The sequence below is a fragment of the Protopterus annectens genome, chromosome 10.part0, assembly GCF_019279795.1.
Source record: "Protopterus annectens isolate FY-2018-M chromosome 10.part0, PAN1.0, whole genome shotgun sequence".
NCBI classification, from domain to species: Eukaryota; Metazoa; Chordata; order Ceratodontiformes; family Protopteridae; genus Protopterus; species Protopterus annectens.
Genome location: NC_056744.1, coordinates 521,871,414 through 521,894,098, shown reverse-complemented (window position 1 = coordinate 521,894,098; position 22,685 = coordinate 521,871,414). Strand labels below are relative to the sequence as shown.

Genomic DNA, 22,685 nt, shown 5'->3' with positions numbered 1-22,685 from the left:
GAAAAATTCTCAGTTGAATAATAATTCGGATTAAATATAATGGGATTGTCAGTAGCGTGCTGTGGCCTTTTATCATAAACACGAATGTCAGAGATGTCCCTGACTGATGTTTGTTAAAAGATGGTCATTATTTCTTTTTTTGTTTATTTGTTTGTTTTATTTATTAATGTGTTTGCTTGCTCATTTGTTTATTGTCAGCTTGTTTGTTTATCTGTTCAGGAGGAGATTGAGTTTATGCTCTAGCAGTCTAATTTAAAAAATTGTAAAGAAGCTGCAAACATGAATGGCATTTTAATGCTATACTATGATGGCTTATTATTATCATATGGAGTCTGTTATAATGCTTATGCAGGTAGGTTAAAACAATGTATTCATGAAATAAAAAGCAAAATGGTAATCTTACAAGTACACATTCAAGATTCTGCATTAAAATCAGAAAAGGCAATGAGGAATGCTAAGTGCTGCATGCTTTACAGATCTAAACTTTTCCATGGTTATTTATTAACTTTGTTGACCAGGTTGCCATCTAGTCCTAAGACTATTTCAGATATAACCTGGGTGATTTGGGCATTTGCAATTTCAACATATAGTTACTGTAATGAACTGTAATGCTATACAAAACAATGTACAAAATGGAGGCAATTACAAAGAAGAAACACTTGGCATAAATGCAAATCAATACAGAAGGAAGACAGAATACAATTGACATGTGGCAAATGTAGAAAAGAAACAATATAAGTAGTACTTTATAGAAACAATAAATAACATTTACAGTAGTATGAAATATGTGCACTATAGTAAGAGTGGTAGTTACCTTTTGTAGGTGGTTTTCATACATGAATGATCATGTGTAATATTAGATGTAAGAACTAAGGGTCTGTGCTAGTCTGAATTAACTGCTAAATATCACAGTTAGCCTGTGTCAAAACAGCGATATCTGTATTCCTCCTTAAGGTACTGAATCAGTTGTTTCTTGAATTTACTTATTTCCTGTTGTTATCTGGACGTAGGGGATATCATGCTGCAGGTGCCTGCTTTGAGAAGTCTGTTTCACCTATTTTTTTTTTGTTAATGGTCTAGTGAGGGAGATTGCATCTTCTGCTGATGAGAATAAGTACCTGGTTTGTTTATGCTCTAGTGTATGTGACAGAGGCGGGTAGTAAGAATAGTTTAAAAGTTTTTAGGTGAGGAAGTTACATAGTGGAGTTACCCTGGCAATTATTAGCAGCCATTTTGATTTTTCATTGTGCTATTGTGAGGCTCTCTTAAGCCTTCTAAGGTTAGGAACCTATATATTTTGTCTACCATCACCTGTAGAATGTGAATGTTATGTACTGAGTTTAGTACAAATAACAGTAGGCAGTATTCAGATCTGGTCATAATCATTTGCTGTGCTACAGCCTGCTTTGATTTGGATTGAGACGGTAAGAATACTTAAATGCTTTTCTTAGCTGACAAACTGTAGCTTTTGTGATAATTCGCACTTATATTGCAAAGGTGAAATGTTAATTAATGGTTATACCCAGGTGCTTTTTTTCAGTATGTCTAGACCCTGGGTGTCAATAATAACCTAAATTGAACTTTGATGCAATTTTTTTTTCCAAACAGCACAGTTATAGCATGAGAGGTGAGTTGTCAACATGTACAATCATTATAGCATTTGCACAAAGGGTAAAGGTTAGTTTAGATAAATAAAATCATTAGTTATTAATGAAAATGCAGAGAAGGATAGGGTGCAGTATCGAGATCTATGGTATCCTTGCTATAAAAGTATTGTCTTCAGATGTGGTTGACACATGAATGGTATGCAGTGAACCATTTTAAAGCACCTTCTCCATTCCCAAAGCTGGCTATGGTTTTGAGAATGAAGGTGTGCCTAACCCATTCAGATAATCATTTCAAGTCAGTAAATTATACTGTAGAGTAGTTTACTTTATGTGACTGAAAGAGAAACTGAGTCTGTACTGCTTCCTTTCAAGGCACTGCCAACAAGAAACAGAACAGTGCACCATATGATATGCTCGGTACTCTTAACATTTCCTTGTCATATGGAGTTTTAAATGCCTAATCCCATTTACATCCTGACACTACTTAAATTGTTATAAATACTATAGTCATTCAATTTGCATAGGACCATAGGAGTTTACTAGGCTAATGACCTTAGAGCCTTTTTAAGCCTAGCCGTTCATGTCCCCTGATGACAGATGTACCTCTCATTTATTAGAAAGCCTTCTGCAGAGAGTGTGGCTAAGTGGAAGGATGAGCTGTGAAACAGAATTTCTCATTTGACTAGAAATATTTTGTGGCATCTTTAGATGTTCTTCATTCCACATTGCTGCAGTCCTAACTATTGGGTAGTCCTCTGTCCAGTCGGCCCGAATACCAAAGTATATGGCTGACGTCGGTCACGGCGCATTAGACTGACGTCAGTACGTCAGGGTACTAATGCGCATGACCGACGTCATATCCTCAGTCTTTTTTGCCGCATGGTCCGATGCAGAAGCAATTTTGCGAGTGCAGGTTGGCGTTCTGAAAGTTTCTGAAGTCAGAGTTTCAGACCGAATCAAAGTTGGCTAAGTACCCCGTTGGGGAATATTTTGGTTTTTTCTTGCCTCAGTATTTAACCGGATGTCAGAAAAAGTGAATAACTGTATTTCTTGTGGGAAACAGATACCTCATAGGGATTACCATACTTTGTGTATACCTTGTTTAGGGCCTGAGCACGACGTTGTTGGATGCCGCTCTTGTGCTAGATTTAACAAACGCACTATTAAGAGAAGGTTAGACTGTGCCAGGTTAGTGTTTGGGAAGCGTTGTAATTATAAAATGCCGTTGGATGCTCCGACGCCGGCTTCGGCTAAAAAACGCAAGGACAAAGCAGCAAAGCCTAGAGTGGAAGAACCGATGGTCCCAGACGTCGGTTCTTTAGAGGGCTCAGTGGAGCCGGAGGTTTTGCCAGGTGTTTCTTTGGAGTCTCAGGGAGAGACTTTACTGTTACAGGATGTATCCTCTCAGGAAGTAGGCCAGGCTGAGGGGGCTTCTCAGGTGGCTGTTCTTCCTTCTCTTCCTAAGGTGGTTAGAGCCTCCCCTTCTGTTTCCAAGGCTTCTTTGAGGGGCAGGCCAAGTTTTGCTTCAGTGGGGGTTTCTCCTACTGCCTCAGGGTCTTTGCCTAAGAAACATATGCTTAAAATGGCAGAGGATTTGATTATTATGATAAGGGGTTCTATGCCCCCTCCTGATAAGAGGCCTAGGGTGGAACCTGAGTTTGAGAGTTTTGAGCAATGCTCGGAGGCTTCTGAGTCTTCGGCTGAAGACTTGCAGGAGTACCCTCCTTATTCTGATTCTGATGTGGATGATTCTACTCCTTCAGCTTCTCCTCCTGAGGATTTTTCATTTTCAGAGACTCTGCATTCCATGAGGGAGCATTTTAAATGGGAAGGGCAAGATTTCTCTGATTCCAGGAAAAGGCTTAGGGAATTCTTGTTTTTACCCCAGCATAGGCCTTTAGCTATACCTCCTGTTTGAATGTGGTGGAAGATGTTTTTGCAGAGGCTTCCCTGAATCCTGATTCTTTGCCTCCTGCCCCAGTTAAACCGGATAGGTATTATAGGGTGCCTGACGCTCATAAGTATCTTTTTAAGAGTCCTAGGGCAGATCCGGAAACTGTCTCTCAGGGGCCTAAAGGTGTGAAGGCCTCAGTTGTTAAAAATCCTGTCCCTCCTGATAAAGAGGCAAGGGCTTTGGATAGATGGGGAAAGAAAGTGTATACTTCTTCCACTTTAGCCATGAGGGCGTTGAATTGTCAGTTTCACATGTTAAAATATCAGAATTATCTTCTTTCACAGTTGAAATCTAAGGTGGATGCTCTGGCGGAAGGTATTGAGTGTAAAGAGTTGCAGGATTTAGTTCATGTGTCTGAACAAGTGGGTAAACATTCCTTGCAATGTGGTTTTGATGCTGTGCAGGCCTCCTCCAGGGTGGCTGCCACTGGTTCTGTTCTTCGTAGGCACGCCTGGTTGAGAGATCAGAACTTAGCTGAGCATGTTAAGACAAGGATTTTGGATGCTCCTTTACAGTCTGATGTGTTGTTTGGTTCGCCTGTGGAAGCAGTTTTAAAGAAAATGGAGGACAAGGCTAAGTCTATGCAAACTGTTAAGGATTTTTTGCAGGTGCAGCCTCTGAAGTTTAGTAGAAATTGGCCTACTAAGGGGTGGACTTATCCTGCTTATGATTCCCAGTCTAGGGGTAGGTCTAGACGTGGTAGGGGCAGAGCTCAAGGTTCTTTTAGGCCTAGGACAGGGAGTTCACCTGCTCAGACTTCTGGTGAGGGCAGGGGTCAGTCCTTTCGTAAGCAGACCCAATGACCTGCCTTTTCAGCTGCCAGTACCTTCTCGCCTGGCACCTCTAGGAGGAAGACTGTCTCTTTTCAAAGAAAATTGGGATTTAATTACCCAAGACAAATGGGTTCTGGATATCATTCACCACGGTTACAGGTTTTATTTCCATACCTTGCCTCCTTTCAAAGGCATGCCAGACATTCCTCCTCTACAAAGAACAGAGGCTCGCAGACAAATTTCTCTGTTACTCCAAATAGGAGCCATTCAGTCAGTTCCTGTGCCAGAAAGGGGCCTAGGATTTTATTCTCGCCTGTTCCTAGTACCAAAGAAGGGGAACACGTGGAGACCAATTTTGGATTTATCTATCCTCAACACTTATCTGGACATTCCAAAGTTCAAAATGTTGACGTTACAACAGCTTTTACCTCTACTGGGCAAAGATCACTGGATGGTAACTTTAGATCTCAAGGAAGCTTACCTTCATGTGCCTATAAGACTAAGTTGCAGAAAGTATCTGCGTTTCGAGCTGGAAATTCTCATTATCAGTTCTCTGCATTGCCCTTTGGCTTATCTACTGCGCCCAGAGTATTCACAAAGGTTCTGGCTCCAGTGATAGCTTACTTCAGGCTAAAAGGAATTCAAATCTATCCTTACTTGGACGACTGCCTGATTCTGGCTCAAGAAAAGGAAGACCTTCTACAGCATTTGGAATATGTCATAGCAGTGCTAAGATGCCTAGGGTATTCTGTGAACGAAATAAAGTCCAGTCTAGTACCCTCTCAAGACATGTGCTTTCTGGGTGTGAGACTGAATACAGCAGCCCAGATGGCCTTTCTAACCCCGGACAAACAAAAGAATCTTTCCAGTTACTTCCATCAATTATCTCTTCAGTCCGGGCTGACTGCAAGGACAGTCCTTCAAGCCTTAGGGTTCATGGCATCTTGTATTCTGGTGCTTCCCAATGCCAAACTGCATATGAGGAAGCTACAATGGTATCTCAAAATCTATGGACACAGCACTGCCAGGATTTGGACACTGTCATTCAAATAATACCTTGCATTCAAAAGGAATTTTGTGGTGGGCTCAGGAATGTCACCTAAACAAGGGACTCTCTGTGACCCGCCAGAGGCAAGTCAGATTCTAACGACAGATGCCTCAGACATTGCTTGGGGAGCTCATCTAGATGGAAAGTGGATACAAGACAAGTGGCCTGCCAGACTACAGCATCTACATATCAACATGAAAGAGATGTTAGCAGTCCAGTTTGCATTAATGGCTTTCAAGGAGTTACTTCTTCCAGGGCAGGTGTTGATTCTAACAGACAACACAACTGTCATGTGGTACATCAACAAACAAGGGGGAACACATTCTTACCCATTGTGCAGGCAAGCAATGATTTTATGGGAGACTGCGCTCAGCTTGCAACTAACTCTTCAGGCAAGGTTTCTGCCGGGAGCACAGAACTCCTTAGCAGATGTGTTAAGCAGACAAATCATGGATCCCCATGAGTGGAAACTGGATCTTCATGTATTTCAAAAATTGACAGTGTCATGGGGAACTCCAGACATAGATCTGTTCACTTCTCCACTAAACCACCAGCTGCCAAAGTTTTGCACGAAGGGATTTCATCACACAGCTTGGAAAGTGGATGCTCTTTCTTTCAGTTGGAAAAATCTTCATGTGTATGCTTTCCCACCTCTGCCTCTTCTCCCAAAGGTGCTTCTAAAGGTCAGACAAGACAAGCCAAGGATGATTTTAATAGTTCCAGATTGGCCTCGGCAGCACTGGTACCCATTACTGAGGAGTCTGGTAAGGAAGCCTCCATGGCCTTTACCCTTGATTCCACACCTATTGTCTCAGAGGGACGGTCATCTGCTCAATGTCAAGCTTCAAACTCTTCATCTTACAGCCTGGCATATTCTGTTTTGAAAGACAGCAGGTCTCAACTTCCTCAACAGGTTTTAAATGTGATTATGGAAGCCAGAAGACCTAGTACAAGGAAAGTGTATGCAGAAAAATGGAAGAGATTTTTATTTTGGACTGCAGCACAGAATTTGGAGATTTCGGAGCCTAATTTGAGTGTGGCTCTTCAATATCTTACTGAGTTATTGGACAAAGGTTTGTCTTTCTCTTCCATTAAGATTCATGCTGCAGCAATTTCAGCTCACTATGATTGTGACCCACCATTGTTTTCACATCCTTTATTCAAGCAATTTCTTAGGGGGGCAAAGAATATAAGACCCCCACGTAGAGCTCCTACTCCTGCTTGGGATCTCAATTTTGTGTTGGAGAAACTTACTCTACAACCTTTTGAGCCTGCAGCTACTGCTGACCTGAAATACTTGTCATGGAAGACTGCTTTTTTGTTGGCCATTACTTCTGCAAGAAGGGTTTCGAGTTACAGGCCCTTATGGCGGTTGAGCCTTTTTTTATTTTTCATAAGGATAGGGTATCATTACGTACTAATCCTTCCTTTATGCCTAAGGTGGTTTCTAGTGTGGCTTTAAACCAAACTATTCATTTGCCTACTTTCTATGCAGATCCCCAAAATAAAGGGGAAAAGATTTTGCACACTTTAGATGTACACAGGCAATTGCGTTATTATTTAAGCAGGACTAAGGATTTTAGAAAGTCTCAGCAGTTGTTTGTTTCTTTTGCTTTGAGTTCGCAGGGCAAGCCTGTGTCAAAACAAACTATTTCTAGGTGGATTGGGTTTTGCATTGCATTTTGTTATTCCCATCATGGCAAAGAGATTCCAGCTGGGATTAGGCCTCATTCCACTAGGGCTACTGCCACTTCAACAGCATTTCTAAGGGGGGTGGCAACTAAGGATATTTTGGAGGCAGCTACTTGGAGTTCAGTGCATACTTTCTCTAAGCATTACCACCTTCCTCTCTACTCTAAGTCTAGGGCTGGTTTTGCCACAGCTATTTTGCAAGGCATGTTATCAGCTCCTGCTTCCTTATGATTTGCCAGCCTCCCTTACCTCTGCTTTGGGATTCTACCCAATAGTTAGGACTGCAGCAATGTGGAATGAAGAACATAGTACAGTTTTGTACCTACCATAAATGTAGATGTTCGAGGATCCACATTGCTGCAGTCCAATTTACCCTCCCTCCTTCCCTCTGTGTTTAGGGGTGGTTGTGTAGGTGAGATTATATTCTGGTACCTTTGTATATATTGTATATGTTTTTGGTGCAGGTATGTTTGGTGTGTTTTGGTTTTGGCCTTGTCTTTTTAGGGTCTTCTGACATCTGGGGCAAGAAAAGACTGAGGATATGACGTCGGTCATGCGCATTAGTACCCTGACGTACTGACGTCAGTCTAATGCGCCGTGACCGACGTCAGCCATATACTTTGGTATTCGGGCCGACTGGACAGCGGACTACCCAATAGTTAGGACTGCAGCAATGTGGATCCTCGAACATCTACATTTATGGTAGGTACAAAACTGTACTTTAGCTGTAGGGTTTGCTTGACTTGCTGTCCTCTGCCTGACTATTGCTGATCTCTGTCTGCATTTTGCGGCTGTTGTGCTTTTAAAGTTTGTGGCTTTCAACTTGCCTGCACCTACTTCTTCCAGTCTCATCTCATCAGCTCATTCTACTGAGAACTTAGAGATCAGCTGGAAAGCCTCTCTCATTGTTTTAAACTTGAATTATCTTGTGTTTGCTTCCTTCCCTCTTACTAACAAAAAATGCACTTTATTCAGCTGCTTTTACTGTATTTATGCTCTTAAAGTGTTCAACTCCATTTAACCTGCTGCATTTATTAATGCTTGTTTGCAACCCGATTACACTGTAACTGTTATTCAAAGCCTCCTAGTTCTGATTTAAGCAAATGGGCTCCAACTTAGTTGTACATAAGGAAGGTTTGTGGTTTATACTCTTGTGGCAGGAGAGGTAGTTTACACTCTTCTGAGATGAGAATTTCTGTTTGAATGCTTATTGTGTCTGTTATTCTAAAAGTGCCTTAGGTCTAGTTTAAGCACTTGGGCTCCAAACCAGTTATTTTACATTAAGAAGGTTTATGGTCTACAATGTTGTGGGAGGAGAGGGTAACCTCCACCCTTCTGAGCTGTAAATTACTGTTGAAGGTTTATTGTGCCTTTTATTCTACCCTTCTGAGGTGAGAATTACTTTTGTAGGCTTGTTGGGCCTTTTGTTCTAAGTGTCTTTGATCTAGTTTAACCACTTGGGCTCCAAACCAGTTATTTTACATTAGGAAGGCTTGTGGTCTACACTCTTGTGGCAGGAGAGGATAATCTGGACTCTTCTCAGGTGGGAATTGCTGGCTGAAGGCTTACTGTGTCTGTTATTGTAAAACTGTCTTAGTTCTTTTAATCTGTGTAGACGTTGATCTCTTAAAGTGTAAGTTTCCATTAAAATACTCTATTTAGACAGATTTTTTTTAACTACTAAAACATTTAGTATGTACATAGTTGAGCATTGCTTATCATGTTCCTTATCTTACTGATTTATTCAACATTAAAATTTCCCTCACTACTACCTAGCAGATCAATAGCCATGGATATGCACTTCCCAATTCTCCATGTGGCCAGTCTGGTTGAGATGTGTATTCTGAGGCATTGTAGCAATTGTCTTATGTAGACTGACAACCTACTTATTCTTCATAAAACAGATAAAGTATGCTAGAGTTGTAAATACACTTTAACACTGGAGGCAAAACTCTCTCTTACAAGCAAAACTAATCATAGAGGTTGTCAGTGCACTTGCTCCATATCTATTGTACAGGGTTAAGACCCTATATATAAAACTACTTATGCTGAGTCACTTACAGATCACCTTCCTAAAACACTAAGACCTCCTGCACAGCACAATCAAAAATGGGTTCTTAATCATAATATAAACACTTAATTAAAACATCACCTACAGCTACACATAGTAACACTGTATCCAGAGTTTCTACTGCTAAGCCCTTAAGGCAAACCAGTGTATTGCCAAATGCGCTGGTCATTGGTGATTCTATAGTGAAGCACATCAATGTCCTCCTCACCAAACTAAGTAAGGAGAAAGTCACGGTTAGCTGGCCTTCTGGAACTAGGATCCATCAAGTCACGCAGCCACTCAAATCATTGAATGGCATGTACCAATATGATTCTGTCATAGCCATGTAGGTGTTAATGACCTGAGCTGTACCTTGCTTGACTATATGAACCAAGACATGTTCAAGCTCACTGATTATGGGTCTCAGACAGGTATGAGACTAGCACTGAGGAACATACTATTGTTGCCAAGCATGATGCCACATTGCCAACAGAAAAATATTGATTTTAATTGGTTAGCTTCTGGTGCCAGTCCAAGGGGGTACAATATTTGATGGTTTGGGAGGACATGGTTGACAGACCACTCTGCTTTACCACTGATGGTCTGCACTTATCCTGTCTAGGTATTTGGATATTGGCAAAGACCTTTTCCATCCCCACAGTGTCTTTTTTTGGAAATGCCAAACTGATAAACCTCCCAACTTAATTTAAACTGTGAAAGAACATCCGAAGGTGGTACTGTTCAATGGTATTAGTCTTAACAAGAAACTCCACTCCCTGCAAACCTTCATCTCCCTGGAGAGTGTAGATATCTGTTTAGAAATGGAGACATTGTTTAAAGTCATGGAAAGTATCCCAGCAATGCAAGGTTATAATGCCTTTCACACCTTTAGACCACCCACTGCACAGGAGGAAACTAAAGGTGGGGGAGTCTCAGTCTATATTAAAATTGACCTCACAGCCAGACTAGTTAAAGTATATGACCCACTGGAACTCATACATGTGCAACTCACCATAACCAGGGTTTTGTACCATATTTTTACAACCTATAGGTCCCCCTTCATGTCCCACGAAATCCATACTACCTATCTCAGTGTACTAGAGTCCCTCACCATTCAACCTGATACAATATTCATGGGAGATCTCAACTACCCCTCTATACATTGGGAATCCTACACCACTTCTAATGCACAAGTCCAGCGATTTCTGAACTTTGTTAATACCAACATCCTGGAATAGTGGGTCCATTCTCCTACCAGCATACAGTCATCCTTGACTATGTACTCACGACCATGGAGGGGTGAGGTTCCTCACTCAATGTAATGTCTTCACTTATCAGATCTGACCATAAGGCAGTATTGCTTGAAATAAAAATTAAATCCAAGTGTGACACAAGGGGAATACTGCCAGCTCAACTAGCTGGAATTTTGTAAATAGTTATATGTAATTTTAAATACCAGCATGATGCAATTGCTTGTTACAAAATGTATTAGAACTATATGTTATGCATATGTTAAACTACTGGTACAGAAGTGTGTATTGAACAGGGTTTGTACAGTACTGAGCTTCAGGGATGTGTCCACAGTGTACCCTGCTGGAAAAGAACAGAAACATAAATAAACTATATACCTGTGGAAATGTATATGTTTTAATAGTAGAAACTGGAACATACAGCGTTAATTTGCAGAACTTCAAGAAAATAAATTGAAATTAAATTGTTTTATGATTGTGCTATAAAAGTTGATTTCAATGCAGCAAGGAGACAGGATGTCTAGAACTAGGGTGCCTTCTGCATTGTTTTGTGTTTTAATTGTTTTATGTATTCTAGCAGCTGCAAACATTTGAAGGCTATGTATTTTTCACAAGCAGATATCAAATGCTACAGTGGGGGGTAGCTTGGGAACTTAAATCAGGTGACAAAAAGTGATGCCATCCAAAATAACACAGCAGTAATATTTGATATTAATTTAAGAATTCTCTCAGAGAGAGGCTGGGCATTTTGTATTTTGTCTTTGACCTAACAAGAACATCCACTCATCATCACATCTGCACTTGCATTGCTCTAAGTAAGTTTTCAGGGCATAGTAACTCTTTTAGATATAGCCAGGAATATACTAAAGATTAGTTTAGATGTTTTCTGTATTTATTTTAGACTGTCTTGCAATGCCGGTTTAAATATTTCCTGTGATTTTGAACTCTGATGTAACAGAATACATATTTAGTATTGTCTTGTTCTTTTTGTATTCATTATTAAATATATATATATATATATATATATATATATATATATATATATATACCTTTTCATTGTGGCTGGTCTGTTTTACAGATATTGAAGCTCTTCGAGTACTTGCATATCTATCTAATATATATATATATATATATATATATATATACATATATATATATATATATATATATATATATATATATATATATTTATATTTATATACACACACATATTTTTTTATTTTATTTTCTTTATTGGAAAGGCTAACCCAGATTCTACTACAGTTTGCTGTGAGGGAAAGGGTAGTTTGCTGTTTATTTGTTCTATTTTGTATTACTTTATTGCATTTTTCTATTTTATATACAATGATTTGTTTTCTTTACGCTGTGTCTTACTTGTATTCTGCTTTTAACTGCATACTAAAACTTGAAAAGAGACCACAGCTCTGTCTCTTGTGAGTCAGACAGAAATTAGAAGAGATCAATTAAGGAGTCACACATAAGTTACAACAGGCCAGCTAAGGTTAATTATCTGTGAGCTGAGGGGATAGAGCTAGGAACTAAACTTTCTATTTAAGGGGTAAAATAAAACATTTCAGAGCTTTACTGTAAAAGCTCACCCAGCTTCTGCTACAGTTTGCTGTGAGGGAAAGGTTAGTTTGCTTTTTATTTGTTGAGTTTTGTATTACTTTATTGCCTATTTCTATTTTGTATACTGTGATTTGTTTTCTTCACACTGTGTTTTACTCGTGTTCTGCTTTTTAACTGCATACTAAAACTTGAACAGAGACCACAGCTCTGTCTCTTGTGAGTCAGATAGAAAATTTTCCCACCATCCCACCCACTTACTGTTAGGTTCTTAAACACCACTGTCTTTCTAGTTGCCTGCCCCTTATGTTAATTTGACCATATATCTCATTTCCTCTCTGCTTTTATGGCTGGTGTGAGTAAGCACAAAATTGTCATTTTTGTGAAATCCCTCCCCTTCAGCTAGTTAAATTTATTGGCCATCCTGCTGTATTCTATACTACCAGAATACAAAATTGACCACCCCCTTTCAATTTATCTTGCTGTTTTAAAAATAGTGACTCTCCACTAAAGACTAACTTTCAGACAGGTAAAACTTAAATTACCTACTTTCACATCTACCTCCTCTAGTGCACACTGCAGTGTTTAGGCTAAACCCTTTTTTATCTTACTTTAAGCATCTATTGCAAGACTACCAGTTATTGTAGAGCCCACATTCTGCCTCTCAGTAGTCATCTTGGGGTTAGTGCTTCTATTTTCTCCTGGTGAGAGAAGGAGTGCAGTTTCATTATTTCCTGTAGACTGCTGATCACCAGAAAGATTAATAACTGCTTTGTAGGTGACAGTTTAGAATCTGTGCTTATATTCTGATCCTGGTGAGAGTTGGAGCAGAATGCATTGATTCCTAACTCTTTCTGGTTGGAGAGTGAGTGTCTGTGCTTAGCATACCTGATTGATCTGGTTGCTATTTGAGACATCTACCAGATAAAGGCTACAAGCCTGCAGACCCTTGCATCATCTGGGACAAGACTGTGGATCACCAAACAGGCTGTGGCCTGCTTCTCTTCTTGGGATTGCTGCTAAAACTAGCTAGTTTTAGCTAGAACTAGTCAGTTTTTTTAGTTTCAGCACTCAAAACTGTTTCCTTGTGCTCAGCACTTGCTCAGAACTCATTGTAAGCACTAAAACTACAAATTACTACAGCACTCTACTTTCCTCACTTATCAAGAGAAAAACAGTTCTTAGTACTTAAATTAATAAGCACCTATCCAGGCAAGTCCATGGGTCATATCCCGGTGTTTTCTCCTGTCCACTTGATGAGTCTGTGCATCTTGGGGCAATGTAGCAATTACCTCATGTACACTGACAACCCTCTCCTCCTACCACCCACCACTACAACCTGTGAGAGATGCACTTATATAGCCAAGCTGGAAACCAAGCTCTCTCTTGCCAAGACTGGACTAGACAGTCAAGAGGAGAAGGTTAATACCCACACCACACCACACTCAACACATAGTCCTTCAAAACCCACACTACCAAAACCCACATGTAGAAACACAAAGCACACACCCACCTTCATGGAGGTTCTTAATAAAAATCTGCCCAAGCAACAGAGACCTTCCAAGCTGAAACACAGACAACCACCACCCCCCAACACTACCCAAATGACACACAAAATCAGTGTTCCACTCAACCTCAGCCCATAAGACAAAACAACGTACCCAACACACTAGTCATAGGTGACTCTAAGGTCAGGCACAGATGTCCCACTCACCAGGCTAAACAACGAGAAAGTTACTGTCAGCTGCCTGTCAGGTGCCAGGATCTGTCACATAATGCACGTACTCAGGTCACTCCACAATAAGTACAAATACGACTCTATCATTGTCCATGTTGGTGTGAATGACCTGAGATGTACCTCCCTGGACTACATGAAAAGAGATATGGAGGAGCTCTCGGATCCTGTAGACCAGGTATGACCCTAGCGCTAAGTAGCATCCTACTGTTGCCTAGAATGATGCCACATTACAAGGACAAAATGATTGACTTCAACAATTGGCTAAGCTTCTGGTGTCATTCTGAGGGGAGCCAGTATCTGTCTGCCTGCGACGTCAAGGTCGACAGACCATGATGCTTTGCCAGAGATGGCCTACACCTACCACCCCTGGGATTCCAGATACTGGCTAAGGCTCTTGCCACCCCTATAGTGTCTTTTTTAGGCAAGGTTCAAATGCAAAATTCACTACCGTAACAGGTACAAGCAAGCAAACTCTGAGGGAAATGCTACTCAATGCAAGAAGTCTAAACCTCAAAATGCACTCAATTGAGGCACTCCTTAAAATGGAGAACATCGACGTCTGTGCTGTGACAGAGACCTGATTCAATGTCCCAGAGAGCACCCCTGCATTACCAGGTTATAATTCATACCACACCTTTCGGACATGTAACTTAAAATGAAACAATAAAGGTGGAGGCATATCCATATTCATTAAGGATATCCACATCTCCAGGCTAGTTGCTCAACATAATGCATCCACAATTATCCAAGTGCAACTAACACAGGGCAAGACTGCAATCCAGGTTGTAACTTGTTACAGATCCCACACCATGCCCTAGGATTCCCACTCTTCATTTCAAAAGATACTGGAAAATATTAAGGTACAACCCAATACCTTAATTATTTGCGATTTCAACTACCCCACCAATTGAGAATACTACTCATGTACCAACTCATTCACTCAACGTTTTCTGGAATTCATAAATTCCAATGTCTTGGATCAGCTTGTCCATACCCCCACCAGGAGCAGCAATATCCTGGACCTGGTCATTACCAATATGGGTAACTGGTGTTCCATGCCAGAGGTCAACTCCTCGCTGGTCAGATCTGACCACAAGCTAATCCCCCTAGATATCCATATCCGACCCCCACCCCCCATTACGGAAACCACTGTCGAAAACTACTCCAAAGCCAACTTCATGCTTCTTAAATCAGAAGTGGAAAACTTCACGACACCCATGCAGATGGAAAATAGAGGTACGACTGCTGAATCTTACACAAATGCACTGTATAAGCACATAAACAAATGCATGGATCGTGCCATCCCAAAAAGAACCAAGACACTGTCCTCCAAAAAAGGAAGCCATTCTGGTGGTCCCCTGCCATAAACAAACTCTACAACAGAAGGAAGAAGCTGTTGTAAAAATGAGTAAAATCCCAAGATTTGCGGAATTCCCTGGTCAGCCTCAGCAAGAAGTTGAGATCCCACATAAAATTCTCCAAAGCCAGTTATGAAAATAAAATTGCTACTCATTCCAAAGACAACCACAAAGCATTTTACAGCTATGTCACAAATCTCAATGGAAAATCTCAGATCTGCTCTGAGTTACAGCACAATGGCACTAAATATACAGAACCAACCGATATTGCCAACATTCTGGCAGATAGGTTCAGTGCTAACTTTACCCCTCTCTCACCCTCCAAAGGGCCCATCTTAATACCGGAAGAATGCAAAATCCCCTGTAATCACAGATGAACAAGTAAAGACTGCACTCACCAAAGCCAAGAACACAGCATCCATGGGACCAGACAACATCCCAGGCTGCCTACTGCATGAAGTACAGAATGAACTGGCACCCCCACCTAAGCACCATGTTCAATCATAGGCTCACCTCAGGCTATGTGTCTACTGAATGGTGCACAGTGACAATCATCCCACTCCACAAAGGGGGTGCCACCATGGACCCCAGAATCTACCGCCCCATTAGCCTGATTAGCCTGGTGTGGAAGGCCATGGAACATATCATCTTGGAGCTTATAAACAAAGACATAGGTAACCTACAAACCCTGGAACTCACTCAGTTTGGGTTTGTAAAAGGTATATCATGTCTATTAAACCTGATTAACTTCTTTGAAGCAGTCACTAGAACTGTAGACAAGGGCAAGGTAGTGCACACAGCCTATCTTGACTTCACCAAGGCTTTCAATACCATCGCTCACTCTGGAATTATAGATAAACTCACTAAACTGGACATAAATCCCTATGTCACAAGATGGGTGGCCAACTCAGTCACTGACAGAACCCACAGAGTAAAAGTAGCTGACTCCAAGTCTGACATCAGACCAGTGATGAGTGGAGTACCACAGGGTTTGTTCCAGTGTCTCCTCCTGTTCGGCATCTACTTCTCTGAAGAGCAGGCCAACACAGAAGGTCTTTGGCTAACAAAGTTCGCAGATGACTGCAAACTGGGAGCAGTAATAGAATCATGTAATGATTTAGACACTCTACAATAGGGCCTCACAGAGACAGATGCTTGGTGTCAAAGTCATGGCCTCAAGCTCAATGCCAAGAAGTGCATTGTCATCCCCTTTGGGAAAAACTCGGTACCCATGAACTACCACTTAGGCGGTAGCTCATTAAACACTAAAAGTGTGATAAGAGACCTCAAGACACAGTTGGACAGCAGTCTCTCCCTTGAAAACCACATCACCACAGTAGTCAGGAAATCCTTCCACATGGCACACTTCATCACAAAAAGGTTCTCCTCTAGAAAAAAGGAGGTCATTGTTCCTTTCTAGTCATCCCTCAACAGGCCCAATATAGAGTACAATGCCCCATTTGGCATGTATCTGACAAGATACCCACAACAATTGGAAAGCCCACAAAAATACCTCACTAAGAGGATTAACGCCCTCACAGATGCCATCTGCAGACTGTCTCAAAAAACTCCAGCTCTACTCCATTGCATATTGTCTACTCAGAGGTGATCTCTGCCAAACATACAAAGCTATGTCAAACTCAGAGCTGTTGGACATGCTACACTTAATCTCTTTGAATCACATGCTCCAGGGACCTAAACCTTATCACCACAATAAACAGAACATGATGGAGGGGTAGATTCCTGTCCCAGAGACTTCCCATACTCTGTAGCAAACTACCCATTCATGTCAAGCAAAGCTCCTCATTGGCCCTTTTAAAGAAAAATCTTGACGACTGGATGGGAAATAGAAAATTCACCCCGGGGATCACTTCTGCAGCACTGTTTGACAGGGGCACAGGAAATAATTTTCTTGGGTGGAGAAAGCCAAGGAACCTTTTTTGGCTAGGCTTATATAGGCCACAGGGCTGATAGCCTAGTACCTACCTATGAGATATATATATATATATATATATATATATATATATATATATGTATATATATATATATATACCTATGAGATAGATATAGATATATATATGTATGTATATACATATATATATATATGTATATATATATATATATATATATATATATATATACCTTTATGAGCTATTCCAAGGCTAATATTTCTCTACTAAGCTACACCTTGGCTAAATTCCAAGCACCTCCAAAGCCTTATCAAAACCTTAGCATATGCTGAGCTATTTACAAAATGTCTGTACAGACATATATATAGCTCTATACAGCAAGCAGTGCCCACTCAGATTTAGAATAATCAAACTCAAAAGACAAGCCACCTTGGTGGAATCATAGTATCAACTGGTTATAAAACAAAAAAAAAATCTTGACCAAGCTTGGGAGGAACAAAGCCATACATACTAAAAGTGCCCCGACCAATCTAAACAGGCAGCTAAGAGGATTAATTAATTTATCAAAGGCTAAATGTGAAGAAAAAATAGAGTCTCAGGCAAAATATAATCACAAAGCTTTTTACAGCTATGTCTGTAACCTCAGAGAAAATACACAATAATGAGCAGAACTTAGTGTAAATGGCATCACCCACACTGAACTAGAGAGCTCTGCCACCCTTTAGCTTTACAGGATCAGCTCAAATTTCTCCCCCACTCCCCTCAGTAGAATAAAGGAAATACCACATACCACAATCCCCCCAACCATTGCTAGGTTACAGGTTATCAATGCTCTTTCCAAGGCCAAAAACACTGCATCAATGGGCCCTAATCACATCCTGGAATGCTTAATAAATAACAGAAACATGACCTCTCTGGTCCACTTGAATCACTTTTCAACTGCAGCCTACAATCAGATTTCATGTACAAGGAATAGAAGATGGCTACAGATTTTCTTGCACAAAAGATGCCTAACCACTGATCCGGGTAACTACAGGCCCATAAGTCTGATCAGCCTCGTTTGCAAGGCCATGGAAAGAATCATCATGGACATGATAAATAAGGACATAGGTAACCTATTAACACTGGACTCATCACAGTTCAGCTTTGTTAAAGGAAGGTCATGCCTATTAAATCTGGTGGAATTTTATGACCGGGTCACCAAAACATTAGCTGAAGGCAAAACTGTGCACTCAGCTTACATCTACCTGGCCAAGGCTTTTGATACAATACCCCATTCAAACATTATAGATAAGCTCATTAATTTAAGTATAAACCCTTTTAGCACCCACTGAATAGCCAACTGGCTGATATATAGGACCCAGGAGCTCAGATTAGGTGACACCACTGCAACAAAAGACCGGTAACTAGTGGAGTGCCCCAGGGCTCAGTACTGGGTCTTCTCTATTTTGGCATCTGTTTCTCTGAAAGGGAGAAAATGCTGAAGGTTTATGGCTGACTACGTTTGCAGATTACTGTTATCAACTCCCCTGCAGACATTCTTCAATGAGCCCTATCTCTGGCTAACAAATGATGCCAAAGCCATGGTCTTAAACTCAATGATAGGAAACACAGAACTGTAGCCTTTGGGAAGTCATCCATCCTGGCTAATTATTATGTTGATAATACATACTTAACAGCTGACCTAGTGGTTAGTGATCTGGGTATGCACACAATCTCCAGCACATTCATAAGTCAAACAGTACCAGAAATACAAGGTTTAGGGTCATGAGTTTTGAGTGTGACTTAAACATTACATGCTAGACAGACAGATATGTTTCCCAGAGACTGCCTCTCTTATGGAACAGGCTAACATGCTGGGGAGACAGCTATGTTTCCCAGAGACTGCCCCTCTTATGATACAGGCTTCCCATCCATGGGAAGCTAAGTTCATCTATTACCCAGTTTAAGCTCAACCTAGACCAGTGGATGGGGAACAGAAAATTTACACAGGGCTTGGCACCCATCTCCCAGAGGCAGCTTATAAATGTCTGGTCCTAAGTGTCCTATTTGGATACAGCACATTATTACTCTTTTGGGAAAACTTGGTTAGGCTTAGAAAGGCCCCTGGGTCATTAGCCTAGTGACAATCTATGAATGTTTGATTAACGGTCATCCTACTGAGTGTTGTATAAAAAGGAGTGTTTTGGCACTTGTAGTCAGAAAAACTGACTTCACAATGTAGGTGGAGTTTGAAAAAGTGGTTCTTGATGACAGTTTAAAAGAGAAAAGAGACAACCTGGAAGAACATGAAGTAGACTGGAGGGTTTTCTTCTGCTAAAGATATGAGAGAAGGAAACTAGTGAAGTCACCTTCAGAATGTAGCTGAACTGGTATGAGAACTGTAAAATGTTTGCTGTTTTGCCAGTGCTGTGGAATATTCTGTACCAATAGTTTTTTTTCTTCTGTTTAATGAGTAGTTATTTTGTAGACTTTTTGTCTCTTTGTGTTTGATACCACAGTAATACACATATTTTAGATACATGTCACATATTAAAAGCACACTGACAATCACTGTTAAAATCATATGCCACACCCTTGCATGAAAATCCATAGATAAGTTATCTGGTACCTCATATCTAACTTGAAGAGAAAATAAATAAATAAATAAAAAGTCTTCTGAAAGTTGAGGACCAAAAAAGAAAAAAATAGCACTTCTGAAACTGTAGAAAATGGCTTGCTACGTTATCTAAGTTTCTAAATGTTGATACTGTGGTTGCAGTCACAGCTGAAGCGCTTCACATATGATACTACTCCATCTGCATCTGCCATTCACCACCCCCCCCCCCCCAACAGCTTGTTTCAGGGGCAGACTCTCCTGTTTTGCCCTGCCTAGTTGTGCCTCTGCTTGCTTGACAGTCATACACTATATAAACTTGACAGGTTCAGGCATATGAAAAAGAGTAGATATACCTCAACTTTACTTGGAACAAGTTGAGGCACTTTACCAATGTTCATAAGGCATTATGATTTATTTCATGAGCTTAAAAAAATGCATCATATACATGGGTGGGAGGTCAAGTGTCTTCCTTAAATAATCTGGTGCCTGTGTTGTAATGGCTTTGGGTCCAGACATAGTAACAAAAACTATGAAACCGGATAATGATTCTTATTCTAGAATGCAGTACTCAGTGCTGCAAGCTGGATGCTTAATTGCTTGGGTTTGCTGTTCCAACACCAAATTTGCAATGTCATTTGTTTCTCTATTTCTACATGTCATATTTTATTTGCATTTTATACTGTTATATGCCTGTCTCCATTTCATTGTCTCAAAAAGCTTCATTGCAAATAAAACAAGGTATATTAAATAGCAAAATTCCTAACAGTGTCTTTAACCAGAGGCAGTAGTTGTGTTCTTCAGCAGACTTGCTGCTCACTAACCCTAAATGTTTTTGACTGACATGCAACAGTTAGAAGTACTGAGTTTTCCTATTTCTGAACAGTTTATAACCAGCAGCAACATTTGCGTAGTTTAGTAACAGGAGTGATGCAAAATTCAGTGTGACAAAGGCTATCATTCTACTAGCATCAGCACTCTAACTTTTCTGCTAGTTGGTTACATTCCTCATTACGTTCTACAGTACACAGGCATCATGTGACCTTTAGCAGTTGGCTGTTCAGTACCTTGGCATGAGCTAGTCAGGTCTGCTAGGATAGGGCTCGGGGTCTAGCCCATGAGCAGAGAGTTATAAACATTTGCTACCAGGAAAAGGCATGGTAACAAAGTTGGTTCTTTTACTTCACTCATTACAAAAATATCTCCCAAAAGCATTTTTCTTATATGTGATCTGTAAACATTACCTCAGTTAAACACTATCAACTTAAATACTTCATGAAGCTAAATTATGTTTTTTTTATTAGCCAGCAGTACAATTTGATTTACCCTATTCCAAGCTTTTCTTGTTTTCCTTTATTACCTCCATCCTTGTGTCCACCAGTTCCATCCATGCCCTAACTAAAGCATCACTTAACAGATAATTCGCTCCCAAAATATGAAGTGCACTTAAATTTAAACATTCATTCCTCTCATTCCATTATAGCTTCTACACTGCAATGGTGAGTTGAAAAAATATAGTCATTGACAAAATCATGTCAGGTACATTAATAGATTAAAGGGGTTGGTTCTACAATAAAACTGGAATCTGGTAATTCTAATTAACGTATGTAAGAAAAAAGCATACAAGTCTAAACAACCATTGACCATTCAAACCTCTCATACCTCTCAACCTGGAATCATGAAAAATCTGGACAAAGGCTCATGAAAAATAGGCACAGCTGCCCAAAAATCTGTATGCTGATCAACAAAAAATTTGCATACATAATTATGTAACCACACCCACTCTGATGAAATTGTTGAATACAAACTGAAGAACAGACAAAATATGATCATGAAACACAAAACAAACAGAATAGTGTTTTATTTATAATATTTGAACTTGTATCAAACTTTGAACTTGTGCAAACTACAAAACTAAAATACAATTTTCTTTTTTAAAAATAAAATGAACTGCTTCAGCCTTCTACAGACAGAAAATAAATGAGCTGGATTTAAACAGAGGAAATCAGCAGATAGGTAGATTTACAGAATGAGCACTTTTTGGCAAATAAAATCAGTTCTTTCAAAGCAGACAAGTGTAGCAACTAATTGAATTTACTTTCATCTGCAGAGAAAGTGTCTGTTGCCCTTGAAGAATATATTGCCTATGTTATATTAAAAAAATGATAAGCTAGTAATATTGCAATAGGGAATGGATGGCAAACTGATAACAGGTTCATTACTAGGTATCTCCGCCGAAGAAGACATTGTCAGGATTACAGGATCCACCCCCTTAAAAGTACAACACAGTACAATATCAGCAATCTATCTACATACTGTGGGAGTAGAACCCATAGCCTTCTGCATCAAAAGGAAGTATACCACCTGTTGTGCTCTTAACAACACAAACAGACTTGATATAAGCAGCACTAAACTTCTCACCACCTGAAGAACTATGCAGCACATAACCCAAAACCAGGGACACATTTTAAAAATGTATAATCTTAGAAGGTTGCTAGAATAAAATGTTTTGTGTTACCATGCATTTCCTGAAAGATAGGAAGACTGAAAATTAAATGGCTATCATTATTTAGTTAATTTGGTTCTTACTGATTTGCTAGAAAACCATAACTTTTAAGAGAACAGATCAAAAGTATGAGCCAAACATTTCAGACATTCTGTGAAACTTTGGACAGTTGAGAACTATGGACTTAACTCCTTGAATCACAAGTGGTGGTATGGTTAGGGAATTTAGGGTCTTGCTTCTTGTACCCGAGGTACACGGTTTTGAGTCTGAGTAACACTAACCACCAGTTATGATTAGGTATGATTAAGAAGTACGCTTGAGATGTATGTTTTGTTCAGTTATTGGCACAGAGTGTAATGGAAAATGAAGCATTAACAGCTAGACATCTATTCTAAGGTCTGGTAAGATTTGTCCTAATCTTAAACCAAAGAGCACAAATGCTACATTATCTGATGAGAGTTTTCCTCTCTGGACAAAGGCATCAGAGTCTTGCACTTTAAATGCAGGAGGATTTGTAGTAAAACTCTAGAATTACAACTATAATTAGAATGACATAGCCTGTGCATAAACAAATCTTCCCTGCTGAGATCATGTGTTTTTGGTGAATTCTTGTCTGAATGATATTCAGGTTTTGGAA

At 40.0% G+C, this 22,685-nt stretch overlaps 1 protein-coding gene across 1 annotated transcript in view; it reads left to right on the top strand.

The window, feature by feature from the left end:
- The window catches only part of LOC122814177, a 126,920-nt gene that overhangs the window by 1,194 nt on the left and 103,041 nt on the right, over positions 1 to 22,685 (top strand). The gene's annotated exons all lie outside the window — the stretch shown is intronic.